Below are 17,794 nucleotides of genomic sequence, written 5' to 3'. Positions count from 1 at the left end.
AATTATCCTAAGGACAAACACACACACCCATGCCCGAGGGAGGACTCGAACCTCCGCCTGGATCAGCCGCACAGTCCACGACTGCAGTGCCCGAGACCGCACGGCTAATCCCGCGCGATGGCGGCAACTTCACGGTCAGTGTTGTCTTCCAGTTCCTGTATTGTGTGTGGAATTGCTTCGTAGACCTTGCTCTCTAGTACCCCCACAGGAAAAAAATCACATGTTGGTAGTTCCGGCTAACGCGGTGACCATAATTGTTTCCTGACAGTTCGTTCCTCACTGAAGACATCGTGGACTCGTTCCAGGGATACCTTAGACGTGCAGTATGTTGCCCCATCTTGCTGGAAGAACCTGTATTGTCTTTCATATTCAGTGAGTTGAGCACAAAATGTATAAAAAATTTTCATTTATGCAATCGTGTTGGAGAGTAGTGTCAGAAAATATCAGTTCAATGATGCGCATTCCTGTTACACTGCACCAAACGCCGACTTTTTCATCATGGAGTGGCAGCTGACAAAATGTTAGGGCTCTCCGTTGCCCACTACCTCGTGTTCTGTGAATTCACACGTCCAGAAAGATAAAACCGTGCTTCATCACTCACGATGTAATGAAAGGGTGTAACAAACCATCGGTGATGTTAGTCAAAACCTAGGTGCAGTAATCTACACGTTTCTGACTGTCAATCTTCCGTAATTGCTGAACAACCGTCACACAATATGGCTTCATATTAAGATTTCTCAAAATCCGCTGGGAATTCCTCCAACTTACATGCACATGTTGGGCCAATCTACGTATAGAATTCTTTGGTCTCTGAATAATTCTTCGGCGAATGCCTGCAATAACTTCTGGCGTGCCAAACTGAAGGAATTCTTTGTCTTTTACATTTTGCACAGATCCAATTTTTATACAGACTCTGTGTTGCTCTCTTTGCTGGCAGTCCTCTGCCCTCGTACTTGACCCCAAAAATTTCGCGAGTTTCCTTAATCGAACCTGTTTTCACATATGCTTCCACAATTTCAATTCTTTGTTGTATCGAGAAATTTATTTTGCAGACTGCAATGAGAAACGTCTATGTTCACTGATGAAACAAACTGAAATGCTGAGAGAAGAATGCTAATAATCGATTATTGGCTAAAACTGTCCATTGTTGTAGCTGTTTGTTTCAGAAGTCGAAATGTTTCATTCGCATTCAAAGGGTAGGCGGGCTACTTTTAACTGCGCTGCCCGTTATAAGCCCAAACATTTCGGGGGAGGTGGGACAAGGGACCCCTTCCCGCCCCCGCCTGCGTACGGATCTGTGTGCACGTCGTAACAAAAGTGACCCTTGCAAGTCTGGAATCAGGCAGAGACGTTACTGCTACGAACATTGATGTCATGCGTACTACAGCGAGACCAGAATAATTGTAGACGAAACTCCAGGTATTGGAAGACAGGAAAAGGTGACATTTCCTGTCAGTAATTCTTCAAATTATTTCACGCTGAAGAACAATTCCCTAGCGTGAAACACAAAACAAGTTGTGCGGTGCGATATTTCAGCACATACTACACTCCTGGAAATGGAAAAAAGAACACATTGACACCGGTGTGTCAGACCCACCATACTTGCTCCGGACACTGCGAGAGGGCTGTACAAGCAATGATCACACGCACGGCACAGCGGACACACCAGGAACCGCGGTGTTGGCCGTCGAATGGCGCTAGCTGCGCAGCATTTGTGCACCGCCGCCGTCAGTGTCAGCCAGTTTGCCGTGGCATACGGAGCTCCATCGCAGTCTTTAACACTGGTAGCATACCGCGACAGCGTGGACGTGAACCGTATGTGCAGTTGACGGACTTTGAGCGAGGGCGTATAGTGGGCATGCGGGAGGCCGGGTGGACGTACCGCCGAATTGCTCAACACGTGGGGCGTGAGGTCTCCACAGTACATCGATGTTGTCGCCAGTGGTCGGCGGAAGGTGCACGTGCCCGTCGACCTGGGACCGGACCGCAGCGACACACGGATGCACGCCAAGACCGTAGGATCCTACGCAGTGCCGTAGGGGACCGCACCGCCACTTCCCAGCAAATTAGGGACACTGTTGCTCCTGCGGTATCGGCGAGGACCATTCGCAACCGTCTCCATGAAGCTGGGCTACGGTCCCGCACACCGTTAGGCCGTCTTCCGCTCACGCCCCAACATCGTGCAGCCCGCCTCCAGTGGTGTCGCGACAGGCGTAAATGGAGGGACGAATGGAGACGTGTCGTCTTCAGCGATGAGAGTCGCTTCTGCCTTGGTGCCAATGATGGTCGTATGCGTGTTTGGCGCCGTGCAGGTGAGCGCCACAATCAGGACTGCATACGACCGAGGCACACAGGGCCAACACCCGGCATCATGGTGTGGGGAGCGATCTCCTACACTGGCTGTACACCACTGGTGATCGTCGAGGGGACACTGAATAGTGCACGGTACATCCAAACCGTCATCGAACCCATCGTTCTACCATTCCTAGACCGGCAAGGGAACGTGCTGTTCCAACAGGACAATGCACGTCCGCATGTATCCCGTGCCACCCAACGTGCTCTAGAAGGTGTAAGTCAACTACCCTGGCCAGCAAGATCTCCGGATCTGTCCCCCATTGAGCATGTTTGGGACTGGATGAAGCGTCGTCTCACGCGGTCTGCACGTCCAGCACGAACGCTGGTCCAACTGAGGCGCCAGGTGGAAATGGCATGGCAAGCCGTTCCACAGGACTACATCCAGCATCTCTACGATCGTCTCCATGGGAGAATAGCAGCCTGCATTGCTGCGAAAGGTGGATATACACTGTACTAGTGCCGACATTGTGCATGCTCTGTTGCCTGTGTCTATGTGCCTGTGGTTCTGTCAGTGTGATCATGTGATGTATCTGACCCCAGGAATGTGTCAATAAAGTTTCCCCTTCCTGGGACAATGAATTCACGGTGTTCTTATTTCAATTTCCAGGAGTGTAGCAAACGTTGGACCAATAAGAGCCAAGAACACTCTCTGCGTCAGAAGCAGAACTTGCGATAGCCATACTGTATTTGTCGTTTTCAGCTGAAGTCCATATTTGATGGGTTGTATATTATTCTTACACGCTATGAATATGTGCTGTTTCCGAGCACCAGTACAGTCAGGATGTGTCGGAAACGCGTCATGGTACACTTTGTTGTAATGAAATGACAGGATACGTCATACCGGTCGTTAAAGAATTTTCGTACTTCGTTTTTTTCGCGATACAACCCGCATGTTACGTAGGTAGACCACTTTGAAGGCAACGGCGCATTGATTAATCAAAAACATGTTCTTGGTTTGATTTGCCAATTAATAAAATACCGGCAATTAAGCCCTTCAGAAGTTCGTTTGTTGTAGAAGTTCGGCCTAGAGTATTTGGTAGAGGCGCCGAATTCCGAAATGAAGTGTAACAGGTTTGCGTCTTGCTATACCCTCATTTTTTTCCAGCATCCCATCTTCTGAAAGACCGTGCGGCCTTTTTATTATATTAATAGAAATATTTTCTGTGTTATTCGATGTTATGTAAGTATAAGTGCCCTCTCTCTCTCTCTGGCGATCGGGGTGAGCAGCAATCTGCGGCTGTGTGCTGGCGACGGTGCGTTGATCGGGAAGGCGTCGTCCGTTAGCATACAAGATGACTTGGTTAGAGTTTCTAGTTGATGGCGGCTCGCTCTAAATGTAGAAAAATGTAAGTTGACGCAGACGAGGAGGAAAAATAATCCTGTAACGTTCGAATGCAGCATTAGTAGCGTGCTGCTTGATACAGTCACACCGATTAACTACACTCATGCTCATAAATTAAGGATAATGCTGATACATGGTGAAACAACGCTCTGATGGACGGTTTGCGGGTTTCAATCACCTCGGGGTATGACCATGCGGTGCATCTGACCTGCGGTCGTCGCACGGTGGCGCTGGCAGCAGTCCACAAACGCAGTACAGACACACAGTCTACAGACGTCGGAACAGACATGGTTTATTCGCCCGGAGACCTGCAAGGTGCATTCCACTGACCCCTGGTCACAGGAGAGCCCATAAAGCCTGGTGTCGAGAACACAGTACATGGTAACTGGGACAGTGGTCACGGGTTATGTTCATGGACGAGACCAGGTATAGTCTGAACAGTGATTCTCGCCGGGTTTTCATCGGGCGTGAACCAGGTACCAAATAGCGACCCTTAATGTCCTTGAAAGGGCCCTGTATAGAGGTCGTAGTTTGATGGTGTGTGGTGGGATTATGATTGGTGCACGTACACCCCTGCATCTCTTTGACAGAGGAACTGTAACAGGTCAGGTGTATCGGGACGTCATTTTGCACCAGTATGTCCGCCTTTTCAGAGGTGCAGTGGGTCCCACCTTCCTCCTGATGGATGATAACACACGGCCCCACCGACCTGCCATCTTGAAGGAGTACTTTGAAACAGAAGATGTCAGGCGAATGGAGTGGCCTGCCTGTTCTCAGACCTAAGCCCCATCGAACACGTCTGGGATGCTCTCGGTCGACGTATCGCTGCACGTCTTCAAACCCCTAGGACACTTCAGGAGCTCCGACAGTTACTGGTGCAAGAATGGGAGGCTAAACATCAGCTGCTCGACCATCTGATCCAGAGTATGCCAACCCGTTGTGCGGCCTGTGTACGTGTGCATGGTGATCATATCCCATATTGATGTCGGGATACATGCGAGCGAAACAGTGGCGTTTTGTAGCACATCTGTTTCTGGACGGATTTCTCAACTTATCACCAATACCGTGGACTTACAGATCTGTGTCGAGTGTGTTCCCCATGTGCCTATTCTATTAGCACCAATTTTGTGTAGTGCCACGTTGTGTGGCACCACATTCTGCAATTATTCTTCATTTATGATCATGAGTGTATTTAGGCATAACAGTGCAAAGACGTATGAAAAGGAACGGGCACCTAAGGACGGTAGTAGGAAAGGCGAACGGTCGACTTCGATTTATTGGAAGAACTTTAAGAAAGTGTAGCTCGTCTATGAAGAAGACTGCGGGTGCAACAACACTAGTCTCAAGTCATTCTCGAGTGCTGCTCGAGTGCGTGGGGTAGTCCATGCTACGTCAGATTAAAGGAAGAAATCGAAGCAATTTGTAAGTAGGCTGTTTAGGTTTTTTTATTACTAACGCCACCTCTGTATGAAAATCACTGGCTGTGCTGTGTGCAGTCTGTGGCTGCTTTGCATTGTTGTAATACTCGCCATTGTAGTGTTAGGCAGCTGGCTGTGAACAGCGCGTAGCGTTGGGCAGTTGGAGGTGAGCCGCCAGCAGTGGTGGATGTGGGGAGAGAGATGGCGGAGCTTTGTAATTTGTCATGAACTGCTATATTTATAAATGATGATATCAAGGTAAATACATTCTTTGTTCTCTATTAATATCTTTCATTTGCTATCCCTATCAGTAGTTAGTGCCTTCCATAGTTTGAATCTTTTATTTAGCTGGCAGTAGTGGCGCTCGCTGTATTGCAGTAGCTTGAGCAGCGAAGATTTTTGTGAGGTAAGTGATTTGTGAAAGGTATAGTTTAATGTTAGTCAGGGCCATTCTTTTGTAGGGAATTTTGAGAGTCAGATTGCGTTGCGCTAAAAATATTGTGCGTCAGGTTAAGCACAGTCGTGTAAAATTGTTAAAAGGGGACGTTTCATATGGCGACCCTGCCAGGATGTGCTTTCTGAGAGATACCAGGTGACACAGTGGTTAGTTTATTTGACAGCTACACGACTATATCACGACGCTACTAATGTGTGACACAATTCACCTTGTTGCTTTTGCGGTGTATCTGTTTTATATCTGCACAGTTTTTCTGAATTCTTCTGGAAAGTAAAACATGTTTTAGTAGTAACTTTTGTGGTATAGCAATAATGAGGCAGCCTTTTCCGTAGCACAACAATACGTTACAGCACAGTACTTTCTTCATCACAACAATAAGTGTAATAACTAAGATATCTATTCGCAAAGCATTTCATTTTTGTGTATCGTGAGGTAAGTACATTGACTTCTGCAGAACTTAGCTTTCGGAGGACGATAACTACGAGACTTTCACAGAGGTTATCTTACAACAAGACGCACAGTTTAGCGCTACAGTACACGCATTTGAGTGATTAATCTTATACTTGAAACACTTATTTTTAAAGATTTTTTTATTACAAAGAAAGTTTTTCGTGATACATTTCATTCCATTGCTGTAATTTGTAACACCTGAGGGTATAATTACATTTATCCTCAGGGGGGTACACGCCTACTTTGTGTACTATGTGTGTGGCTAGCACAAGGAGCCCTAGCTAATATGGTATTTGCTTATACAACTTTACACATCGGTACCATATTTCTCTAACACAGAATTACACAGCTATCTGATCATTTAACAGAGAAACAAACATTTTTTTATTACATCAGTGACACATGTTTACGCAATTTCACAGTTGGGTAATTTCACACTTATGAAATTGTATTTTGTCTGTACTTTGTAAACTGTTCATATTTTTTCAGAACCATTGTGATACTATGAGAGCTTTGAATGATATATTTGGTATGGGATCATAATTTTTAAAGTACGTTTGAGGTAGATGACACTATTGAAATGAGCAGAGAATTTTTTTAGGTTTTGAAATTATTGGAGGAAGCTTCGACGATTTTGAGAATTGACTGAGATGTTATGATATTTTTACGACGACGATGTGTATTATGCTGCTGAGGTATGTTTATGGTCAAGAAGCTGATGCTATATGAGGAATTTGATTATGCTACGTATTTCATATGATGAATTATTAAAGAAGCATCGACGAATATATATATGTGTAATAAGGTAAGGAGTAATGAGTAGCGGTTAGGAACTCTGCCTTGTGAAGACGTATGTTGGAAACCGAGAATCGTACTTTTAGAATTATGAAATGTGTGTAAATGCGTGAATGTATCACAATGCTGACGAATATTTTTTTTGGACACTTATATTTATAGGATTTTGTTTCTACAGATTTGCAACGCTAATTCTTGACCTGTGAAATATTTTTATATGAGACTGTCGCTGTAGCGAAAACTGCTGTCGTAAATATTTCGTTAAGAAAGGTAAGTGACCTTGATGTAATGCGTTGTGGCGCGCAGCTGGGCCAGCCGCCCGGAGAAAAAGCCATTAGGTGGAGAAAAAAAGAGGCCATTAACCTCGCTTCTGACATTCCTTTGTAGAAAGCATCGTAAAAACGACACGGTCGAACTTGAAAACATATGATTACACTGGATGCCTAATGAAATGACGAGAAATCTTTTTATGTCTATACACCTGATTATGACTACTGTCTCTCTAGTTGATAGATTTTTCTACTAACTTATGAAATGTCACATGACTATTGACTGATATTTTTATGCTTTGCCTTTCATAGTTGCTTATTTCATTTGATATCTAGTTTCCAGCTGTGTTGCAGCATGGGTTTTATATAAAAAAATAAAACAATAAAAATAAAAAAATTCATTTGCTAATGTGGACACTTTCTGTCAACAGATCTATTAAATAATTATTTTATGACCCACATTCTTCGAAAAAGGAGCTCTTGGAATGGAAAGAACAATAAGAAGGGACTAATAACAGGAACTGCATACATAATTTTCTTTTCAACTACTTGGTGAATTTTTTTTGTAGAGTAAGTTTTTGTGATGCATCACTCTAGTGTTAAGATGTGACATAGGTATTAGACATGGCCATTTTTACTGTAATATTTTTTCTGCTTGAGCTATGTCATGTTTAGGTATAAGTTGCTGCTGTTTGCCAGGCATAGTGTTATTGAATTTGACTTTGTGTTATTCTGTTAAGCCAGTTTTACTAATGATTTATTTTTATTGTTTGCTGCACATTGCCTTAGATTAGTTGTAATATTACAATTGCTTTGCTAATTTCTTAATGCTGCTTGCTTCGCAAATCTGCGTTTTTTTTATTGCTGTTTATATTAATTGTTTTATGTGATGCTGCATTGCCTTGTCCCTTAGTTTAGCATCTGAGCTCAGTAGATTTAAGTTAGCTTAAGAGGGGGTAGACTATATAAGAAACTAACTATGATGGATTGGAAGAAATGCATTGAGAAGCTTAAAGAAAATGCTTTGGCCAAAAAAAAGGGTATTTTGAAAGAGGATATGAACCAAAAAAGTAGGGTTTAGGGACAACAGATATAGGTAGGATTTTCTTGGAAATAAATAATGAGTTAAGAAATATGTGAAATAAATACAGAAAGCATGCTTGGATAGGATTTTTTTGGTGGAAGCAAAGGTTGAAATAAGACGAAAGATCTACAGAATGAAGTTTTGCGTTGGACTGCGGTACCAAATGATACACTGAAAACAAACCCTGTCCTTTCCTTTTGTGTTATCCCACTATGTGTTTGTGTACCCTTGTGTATTTGTTTTCTTCCTGTCTTTGTGTAGTTTCATAGAATTTTTTCTGTTCTAGTACTAAGCTACATTCACTATGATGAGGAATACTGTTATCCTCAAATATAATTTGCATTTATAATATGTTATTTTCTTTGTAAAGATGTTAGACATTATTTATCTGTTCTGTTTTGTTGCTCATGTGTGAAGTTGATGTTTCGAGGGTTATTCTGATCTTTTATGTATGTGCTTATGTCATTATTTATGTAACACTGATGTATACATTTTTATTCTTTTGTAAAGCCTGTACTACAAATGTTATCTGTATTGTTATGTTCTTTAATGATGTATTTTGTATCTTTGTAATTGTATTCTTATGTTATAAAATTGTAATTGACACCAGGTCATCAAATTAAGTAACTTGTAAGTTACATTTCACTGCACACGTTTCTGTTGGTCATAGTATATGGACAATATGTGAGAAGTAGGGACTGTTAGTGTTTGTATGTGTGTTAATAATTCAGCAAGGGACTGGATAACAGCATTGCTGGTTCTAAGGACGATTAAAAAAAAAAAAACTTTGTGAGTGCACAAGTGGTGGTTATGGACTTGCTATATTGTCCGCAAGACTCTTCGATGGTGATTGTGCACCTGCACATTTGCAACAGATGGCTGCTGGCCATCTCTACAAGGACTACAGTGGGTCTGCGTCTTTGCTGACTCACCAGTACCATTATTTCTACAAGGACTGCAGTGGGTCTGCGCCTCTGGTGGCCCACCAATACCGTAATCTCTACCAGGACTACAGTGGGTCTGCTCTGTGATGACCTACCAAACGATACTCTTCAAAACGTCGAATGACTCGGCTGTGGGTTTGCTCTGTTGTCGCCCATTACCTGTCAGCATGTCAAGAGTCAGCACTGTCTTTCCGTTGGAAGGGCAACACTACTTCTTCAAGACTGCATGGAAATCCACTACGTCTATGAGCATTGTCTTTTACTGCTCAGACTTTGAGAAAAACACTGATATTTTACTGTGATGAACGATTAGGACTGTCTTTATGGACTGTGAGAAAATTTTAGCTTTTGACCAACATTGTATCAATAAGTGTGTGCATTTGATTTCTTTGCTATTGTAATTGTGAAAAAAAATTTTAACAAATATGTATTGGCCAGTGCCCAACAAAATTTGTAAAATTTTTTGTGGGGAGCATGGGGGCTATGTAAGTAGGCTGTTTAGGTTTTTTTATTAGTAACGCCACCTCTGTATGAAAATCACTGGCTGTGCTGTGTGCAGTCTGTGGCTGCTTTGCATTGTTGTAATACTCGCCATTGTAGTGTTAGGCAGCTGGCTGTGAACAGCGCGTAGCGTTGGGCAGTTGGAGGTGAGCCGCCAGCAGTGGTGGATGTGGGGAGAGAGATGGCGGAGCTTTGTAATTTGTCATGAACTGCTATATTTATAAATGATGATATCAAGGTAAATACATTCTTTGTTCTCTATTAATATCTTTCATTTGCTATCCCTATCAGTAGTTAGTGCCTTCCATAGTTTGAATCTTTTATTTAGCTGGCAGTAGTGGCGCTCGCTGTATTGCAGTAGCTTGAGCAGCGAAGATTTTTGTGAGGTAAGTGATTTGTGAAAGGTATAGTTTAATGTTAGTCAGGGCCATTCTTTTGTAGGGAATTTTGAGAGTCAGATTGCGTTGCGCTAAAAATATTGTGCGTCAGGTTAAGCACAGTCGTGTAAAATTGTTAAAAGGGGACGTTTCAAATTCAGTGGCGGGTTGCTAGATTTCTTACCTATAGGTTCGATCAGCCTGCAGGTATTACAGAGATGGCCCGCATCTCGTGGTCGTGCGGTAGCGTTCTCGCTTCCCACGCCCGGGTTCCCGGGTTCGATTCCCGGCAGGGTCAGGGATTTTCTCTGCCTCGTGATGGCTGGGTGTTGTGTGCTGTCCTTAGGTTAGTTAGGTTTTAGTTCTAAGTTCTAGGGGACTGATGACCATAGATGTTAAGTCCCATAGTGCTCAGAGCCATTTGAACCATTTTTTATTACAGAGATGCTTCGGGAACTCAAATGGGAATCCCTGGAGGGGAGAAGGCGTTTCTTTCGCGAGGCACTATTGAGAAAATTTACAGAACCGGGATTTGAGGCTGACTGCAGAGCGAATGTACGTAGCCAACGTACATGTCGCACAAGGGCAAGGAAGATTGGGAAAGGGAAATTAGGGACGGTATTTAGGCCTATAGACAATCGTTTTCACTCTCTCGATTTGCTAATGAAACAGGAGAGGGAATCTTTAGTAGTGGTACAAGGTACCGTTCGCCACGCTCCATGCGCTGGCTAGCGTGGTACGGGTTGGGTTGAAACTTCCTGAGAGATTAAAACTGTGTGCTGGACCCAGACTCGAACTCGGGACCTTTGCCTTTCGCGGGCAGTTGCTCTACCATCTGAGCTACCCAAGCTCGATTCACGACCCGTCTTCACAGCTTCAATTCTGCCAGTGCCTCGTCTCCTACCTTCCAAACTTTACAGAAGCTCTTCTACTTTGGTAGCTCAGATGGTAGAGCACCTGCCTGCTAAAGACAAACGTCCCGAGTTCGAGTCTCGGTACGGCATACAGTTTTAATCTGTCAGTAAGTTTCATATCAGCGCACACTCCGCTGCAGAGTGAAAATCTCATTCTGGTGGTGGTGGTGGTTAGTGTTTAACGTCCCGTCGACAACGAGGTCATTAGAGACGGAGCGCAAGCTCGGGTTAGGGAAGGATTGGGAAGGAAATCGGCCGTGCCCTTTCAAAGGAACCATCCCGGCATTTGCCTGAAACGATTTAGGGAAATCACGGAAAACCTAAATCAGGATGGCCAGAGACGGGATTGAACCGTCGTCCTCCCGAATGCGAGTCCAGTGTGCTAACCACTGCGCCACCTCGCTCGGTCATCTCATTCTGGAAACGGGTTGGGTCGATTTGGGGGAGGAGACCAAACTGCAAGGTCATCGGCCTCATCAGATTAGGGAAGGATGGCGAAGGAAGTCGGCTGTGCCCTTGCAAAGGAACCATCCCAGCATTTGCCTGAAGCGATTTAGAGAAATCACGGACGACCTAAATCAGGATGGCCGGACGTGGGATTGAACCGTCGTCCTCCCGAATGCGAGTCCAGCGTGCTAACCACTGCGCCACGTCGCTCGGTTTTGCGTGGTACGTGTTTAGATGTAGACGTAGATGAGTTTCTCTGATTTCATGAAGTTTTATAAGATGTTCATGTGCATTGAAGTTTTTGTTAACGTACACTATAGATAGAACAACATGACTAGCAAATGGGCAAGGTACGAAATGTGCGTTTTAATGGAGGTAACGTAGGAAGTCTATGGGCGTCAATTTTCAGAAACAAACTGTGTGGTTTAGGAACCACAGAGAGCCGACAGCTGCCGCTGTAGAGTGGTGACAGTGAAAAGTCATGTTAACCGCTACGTGCCGTATGATGCGGGCACCATGTCTGATTGGATTTGCCGTCCGAGTCTACGTCAACACTAGCTGCCTTGTCCCATGTGACAATGGCTTAATGAGGCAGTTCAAAAAAATGGTTCAAATGGCTCTGAGCACTATGGGACTCAACTGCTGAGGTCATTAGTCCCCTAGAACTTAGAACTAGTGAAACCTAACTAACCTAAGGACATCACAAACATCCATGCCCGAGGCAGGATTCGAACCTGCGACCGGAGCGGTCTTGCGGTTCCAGACTGCAGCGTGAGGCAGTTCGCAAATAAAAAAAAATAGAATATTCTCTCAGTTTTTTGCTTTATTGCAGTGTTTATCGCGAGTTCGCCAGAAATTTCGTTATAAAGTTAGAAGGCGATTTCTGAGAAAAGTATCTCCGAAAAGCATTCACAGCGGGAATAAAATAGTCGTTAATTCAACGACGGCCTAACAGGCGTTATGGAAATTATGAACTTGTTCGAAGTTGAGATTGGACAAGCCTGTTACAACTTCTGCACAAGACTGGACGAAAAGCGGATCGAGCGAGTAGAGCAATGGATGACAGGAGCTGTCAAAGATGGTCGCAGGACCGCCAAGGCCTCGGAGAAAATGTGGGAGAACCTCCTGTAGGATTTGGAAGCAATGCTGTATGGTCCAGGAACCGCTGACTAGAGGTACGTTCAACATAACTAAAAAAAAAAAAAAAAAAAAATGTAAACCAAAAGTTAAAACGCGTTTTTATGCAAACCGTATTTTTCACATTGGCGGGAAACATAACTTGAAAAGTGTACATACGATTTTGATCCGAATAGATGCCGACATTTTACACTGAATTCTCTGTCAGCCTGCTTAGCCGTTTTGCGATATCTTCAAAAGCCTCTTTTTGGTGCACGTTTTTGTCTCGATTTTTTAGGCAAAGAAAGTGACATTTGTTTCTAGATACCACAATTTTGCTAGAACTTAATATTTTTCAATTGTCTGCTGATAGCCAATGTATTGAAAATGACTTATGCAGAATTTTTTTGTTACAGGTCCAATAGGAGGGCTTCCGAAATTCACGCCGCGAACAATGTTCCGGCTACAAGGCGTGATTCTAGCTGGTGCACACTTCAATGTAGATCCAAACATTGTTTCTTTAAGACAAAAGTGTAAGGAATAAAAGTATGTTATCAGGTGTAGGATTACTTATTTTATTTGAAAAAAATCACGAAAGTCACCTATTTTTCATGCGTTCACAGAGGGCTGCCCCCATAAGTCACGGGAATGGGCTGGCCAAACCTGAATATTCTCTCGTTCAAAGATCGCCTCCTCGTTCAAATCTCGATGCGGCTGCGCATTGTCATCCACACCTGAAAAGACGCACATGGGGATGTAGCACAGCATCACAATAAAGTTGAGTGGTGAGCGCACCGGGGTCAAACATTTGGAGGTCAGTACGCCCATGTCACATTAAACCTCTCGACCCCATAACACCTGGACCTGTGCTGCACAGTCTTCCTGGGTGCATTACATCTCTCGCCGTATGGGGGTACGTCCAACATTATCGAACATGATCATTTTGGTGGTCCAGGTACTATGGCGCGGGAAAGCATAAGGTTGGACTGTCATACTGATCTCCATATCTTTCATCAAAGTACACTCACCGGTAAAATTTATTCTGCTACTGCACCCGTTCCCCGTGTGCATCTTTTCTGGGTCCATTCAGCCCTGGCCCATTTTTATGGGTGACAGTGCGCTTCCGCATGGGATTGTGCGAGTGTAGGACCTCTTGGAACAGGAGTATATTGGGCGAATGGATTGGCCTGTCCAGTTCCTTGAATTAAATCCCGTCGAGCACTTGTGGATTGCATTGGGGAGACGTGTTGTAGGACGACCACAAGCACCAACGATCATAAATCTGGGTGACGTGAGTACCTAGTGTCAGATTGCTGCTCGCTTAGAATTGTAGTGTTCCCGAGCGATCTGCCATCACAGTGGTTCCGTTTGTAAAATGTCTCCAGGACACAAAGCATTTTTACAATTTATGGAATTTATCAGTGAGCCGTGGTAAAAAAAAATTGCTGTTTTGAAGAGCGCACCGCAGCGCGTTGTGTGAAACAGTCGCCCTCAGTTTCTGGCGGTGGCACCACTGTGGCAATCGCAGCTTTGGTGTCTCCCTCTGGTGGGAAAGGTGAAAGGTTGCCTGTTGACGTGCATTTAAGGGGCGCTATGAGGAGGTCAGTCGGAGTGAGGCTAGGTCAGTCTCGCGTCAGCAGTTGCTGGTCTGTCTCTCGTTTGCATTTGTGCGGCAGCTAGTGTCTGTCTGTCGTCAGAGTGCTAGTTTGTCTATCGTTTGGATCAAACTTTAAAGCCAGAAAATGACAGTCTTGCTGTGGTGTCACCGCCAGACACCACACTTGCTAGGTGGTAGCTTAAATCGGCCGCGGTCCATTAATACATGTCGGATCCGCGTGTCGCCAATGTGTGATCGCAGACCGAGCGCCACCACACGGCAGGTCTCGAGAGACTTACTAGCACTCGCCCCAGTTGTACGACGACGTTGCTAGCCACTACACTGACGAAGCCTTTCTCTCATTTGCCGAGAGACAGTTAGAATAGCCTTCAGCTAAGTCCATGTCTACGACCTAGCAAGGCGCCATTAGCCTTAGATAGCCTGTATCTAAAGAGTCTCACTTGTATCGCCACAATCTCCAGATGTCTCATCAAGAACGATGTATACCAGGATGTATTAAAAGTTAAGTATTCAAGGAGCTACGTACTTTTCTTTATAACATTCATTACGTATCCTGTTTCAGACCTCACTCCATCCTTCGTGAGTTAGCGCGTGCATCTTGGCCGCCTCTTTCAATTAGTGTGCGTAGTGTTGGCAAGTCTGCCGACACTACACTTGCCACTCCGCCAGTAACAGAACTCAGCTAGTGGTCGCCCGGTCGGGGCTGAATTACTGCATCTGGGTCTGCGCGTTAGGCCGCCAGTCTGCTCGAGTTACTCGGGCAACGGTCATTGGCGGTTGGATCGGTCGGTTGGTCGGTCGCGCACCGAGACACGAGATGACTTGTCCGCCTTGAGCGTCGGCGCATGTGAGGTCCCCACGTGAATCCAGTGGGTAGCGCCGTATAGAAAGGGGTAGTGGCTTCGCGGTTCACACGAGAGCAACAGGAGCGAAACCACGACATCGGGCTGGCCGGGGCGAGCTGCGACGCCGTGAGTCGGGAGATCGGCGCGCCTTCCTGCGTCAGTTGAAGCGGTTGGCAGCGGACGGTTTGGGATAGCGTTTTGGGCGGGCTGCGCCAGGTCTTCGCCAGACATCGCCGTTTGTTAGAAGTTAAGTGGTTGCTGATATGTTGTTTCGTTTACTTCTTAAATTCTACTTGTTTTCTTGGCCAGTCTCTCGTCCCCAGCTTGCTCGTTTGTCTGTCGTCCACATTTGTTAGGCAGTTATTGTGTTTCTGTCTGTCTGTCGGTCTGATGTATCTTAATAGCTGCCTCTGTCATGTTTGTCGGATTCGGTGTTAACGAATTCATTGCTTAAATTCTTGAAATATGTTTTTATCTTGCCTATCATCTTGCGAGGTGGTATATGTGTAATGTAGAGCATGTTGTACATTTTATGTAAGTCTGCATTTTATGGGTTTTATTTAAATAGTCATTTTAGGTTATAAGGTCGCCACCCTTCCACCGTAAGAGTCCTTAAAAAAACGAAAAAAGAAACAAATTGCACTTTCAGTGGCAAATAATTTGAGTGTTGTACCATTTCCATCCCTCTTACGGGGTGCATAGTTTAAGTGTTTGTGTGAGTTGTTAAAAATTTTTTAGTTTAAGGTAATCTGGTGTGTTGCAGATTTGCACCAGTGTACTCTTTCAGAGGGTGTTATGAGCGGTCGTGACTACGGCCGTGTTGAAAGGGAGCAGGCAAGCTTCTCAGCCCGAAGGCTCATACTGTTAATATTGTTCTGTCTGCCTCTAAATAAAATTGTAACTTGATATTTCGAGGGTGCTTTTCTGCTTATGATTTTAAATCTGTTTCGAAAAAGCTTTTAGGAATAAAATTCACATTTGTTAAAAGTAATTTTATTTTCCATCAGTTACTTCCTGGCAACTACTTCCACGTTCACCTAGTGTGATTAAATGTGTTAATGTTCTTGATGAGTAGCTAGTAAATAAAGTAAATTCTTTAAGAAAGGATTTTGAAAGTAAATTTACGGTTCAATCGGCTTATGAATTAGCAAGAACCCACATGATATGAGCTGAGCAGTGAGTAGAAGTTGCGTTGCTTTCTCTAGTACTGTAGTTTGATTGCTGTGCTGCAGCACCTCGTGCCTCGAATGGCACGTTTCCAGTTTCACTTTTACGACGACCGGAAACCGAAGCCTGCGTAAACGGCGGAAGTGCCGCGATCCGCCCCACTGCCTCCAAACAGCTCGAAAGTCAGTTTCCGATAAGGCGGCGTCCTCTCGTTTCCCTGCAGGCGACAGACTGGGCAGTGGAAAAGGCATCAGACACGCCTCTGAGGCTGAGCATTGCCAGTGTTCTAGGGGACAGAGCTCCCTCTGCAGGAGGTACCTGAACGCAGCCACACAATCCGAAAGGTTACTGGGAATGTGTGTGTGGAAGAAAACTGAGATCATCGGACGAAACGTTAGTCAACTCGTTAAAAGCACTGGCAGGTCGCTTTGGGTTTCTGTAGATGTTGTAGAACTGGAACCACGATGTCGTGTGATCCTCCAGCGCTGATGCCAGTCACGACAGCGAAGGTCTATCTAGTAGCCAGTCAGTTCTGTGGAATGAGTGCACTCAGATGAGTCGATATGCAAAACAAACAGAATGCCAGGAAGCAATCGTGTTTGAACGTACCTAAGACCACATAGTGGAGAAATCGTCCATTTGTTGGTGCAGTGAGTAAGTATGCAGACGTTTTCATACGTGCTAATGGTGACTGTGTGTTGACAATAGCTCAAAGAACACATATTGATGACGTTATCAGGGGTAGAATACTAGGGCGACTGGAAGTTTGTCAAACACAGCAGGTCGTAGCACGGGCCCTCCGTGTGTCACGAAGTGTGATCTCAAGATTATGGAAACGATTTCAGCAGACAGGAAACGTGTCCAGGCGCTACATTACAAGACGTCCACAGTGTACAACACCACAAGAAGGCCGATATCTCACCATCATTGCCCGCAGACGGCCACGGAGTACTGCAGGTAGTCTTGCTCGGGACCTTACCGCAGTCACTGGAACAGTTGTCTCCAGACACACAGTCTACAGACGACTGAACAGACATGGTTTATTCGCCCGGAGACCTGCAAGGTACATTCCACTGACCCCTGGTTGCAGGAGAGCCCATAAAGCCTGGTGTAAAGAACACAGTACACGATCACTGGAACAGGGGTCCCACGTTATTTTCATGGATGAGACCAGGTATAGTCTGAACAGTGATTCTCGCCGGGTTTTCATCTAGCGTGAACCAGGAACCAGATATCAACCCCTTAATATCCTTCAAAAGGACCTGTATGGAGGTCGTGGTTTGATGGTGTGGTGTGGGATTATGATTGGTCCACGTACACCCCTGCATGTCTTTGATAGAGGAACTGTATCAGATCAGGTTTATCGAGACATGTTGCACCAGTATGTCCGCCTTTTCAGGGGTGCAGTGGGTCCCACCTTCCTCCTGATGGTTGACAACACACGGCCCCACCGAGCTGTAATAGTGGAGGAGTCCCTTGAAACAGAAGATGTCAGGCGAATGGAGTGGCCTGCCAGTTCTCGAGACCTAAACTCCATCGAGCACGTCTGGGATGCTCTCGGTCGACTTATCGCTGCACATCTTCAAACTCCTACGACACTTCAGGACCTCCGACAGGCACTGGTGCAAGAATGGGAGGCTGTACCATAGCAGCTGCTCGACCACCTGATCCAGAGTATGACAACTCGTTGTGCGG

At 45.1% G+C, this 17,794-nt stretch overlaps 1 long non-coding RNA gene across 2 annotated transcripts in view; it reads left to right on the top strand.

The window, feature by feature from the left end:
* Positions 1 to 13,652, top strand: part of LOC126210284 (uncharacterized) — a 215,729-nt gene extending 202,077 nt beyond the window's left edge. For both annotated transcript variants that reach the window (XR_007540637.1, XR_007540638.1), the window contains one exon: positions 12,886 to 13,652. This is a non-coding gene — a long non-coding RNA (uncharacterized LOC126210284). The remainder of the gene's footprint in view (positions 1 to 12,885) is intronic.
* The last annotated feature ends 4,142 nt before the right edge of the window (positions 13,653 to 17,794 follow it).

The sequence above is a fragment of the Schistocerca nitens genome, chromosome 10, assembly GCF_023898315.1.
Source record: "Schistocerca nitens isolate TAMUIC-IGC-003100 chromosome 10, iqSchNite1.1, whole genome shotgun sequence".
Taxonomy (NCBI): domain Eukaryota; kingdom Metazoa; phylum Arthropoda; class Insecta; order Orthoptera; family Acrididae; genus Schistocerca; species Schistocerca nitens.
The sequence above is the reverse complement of the archived record's forward strand: the minus strand, read 5'-3'. Positions and strand labels throughout refer to the sequence as shown.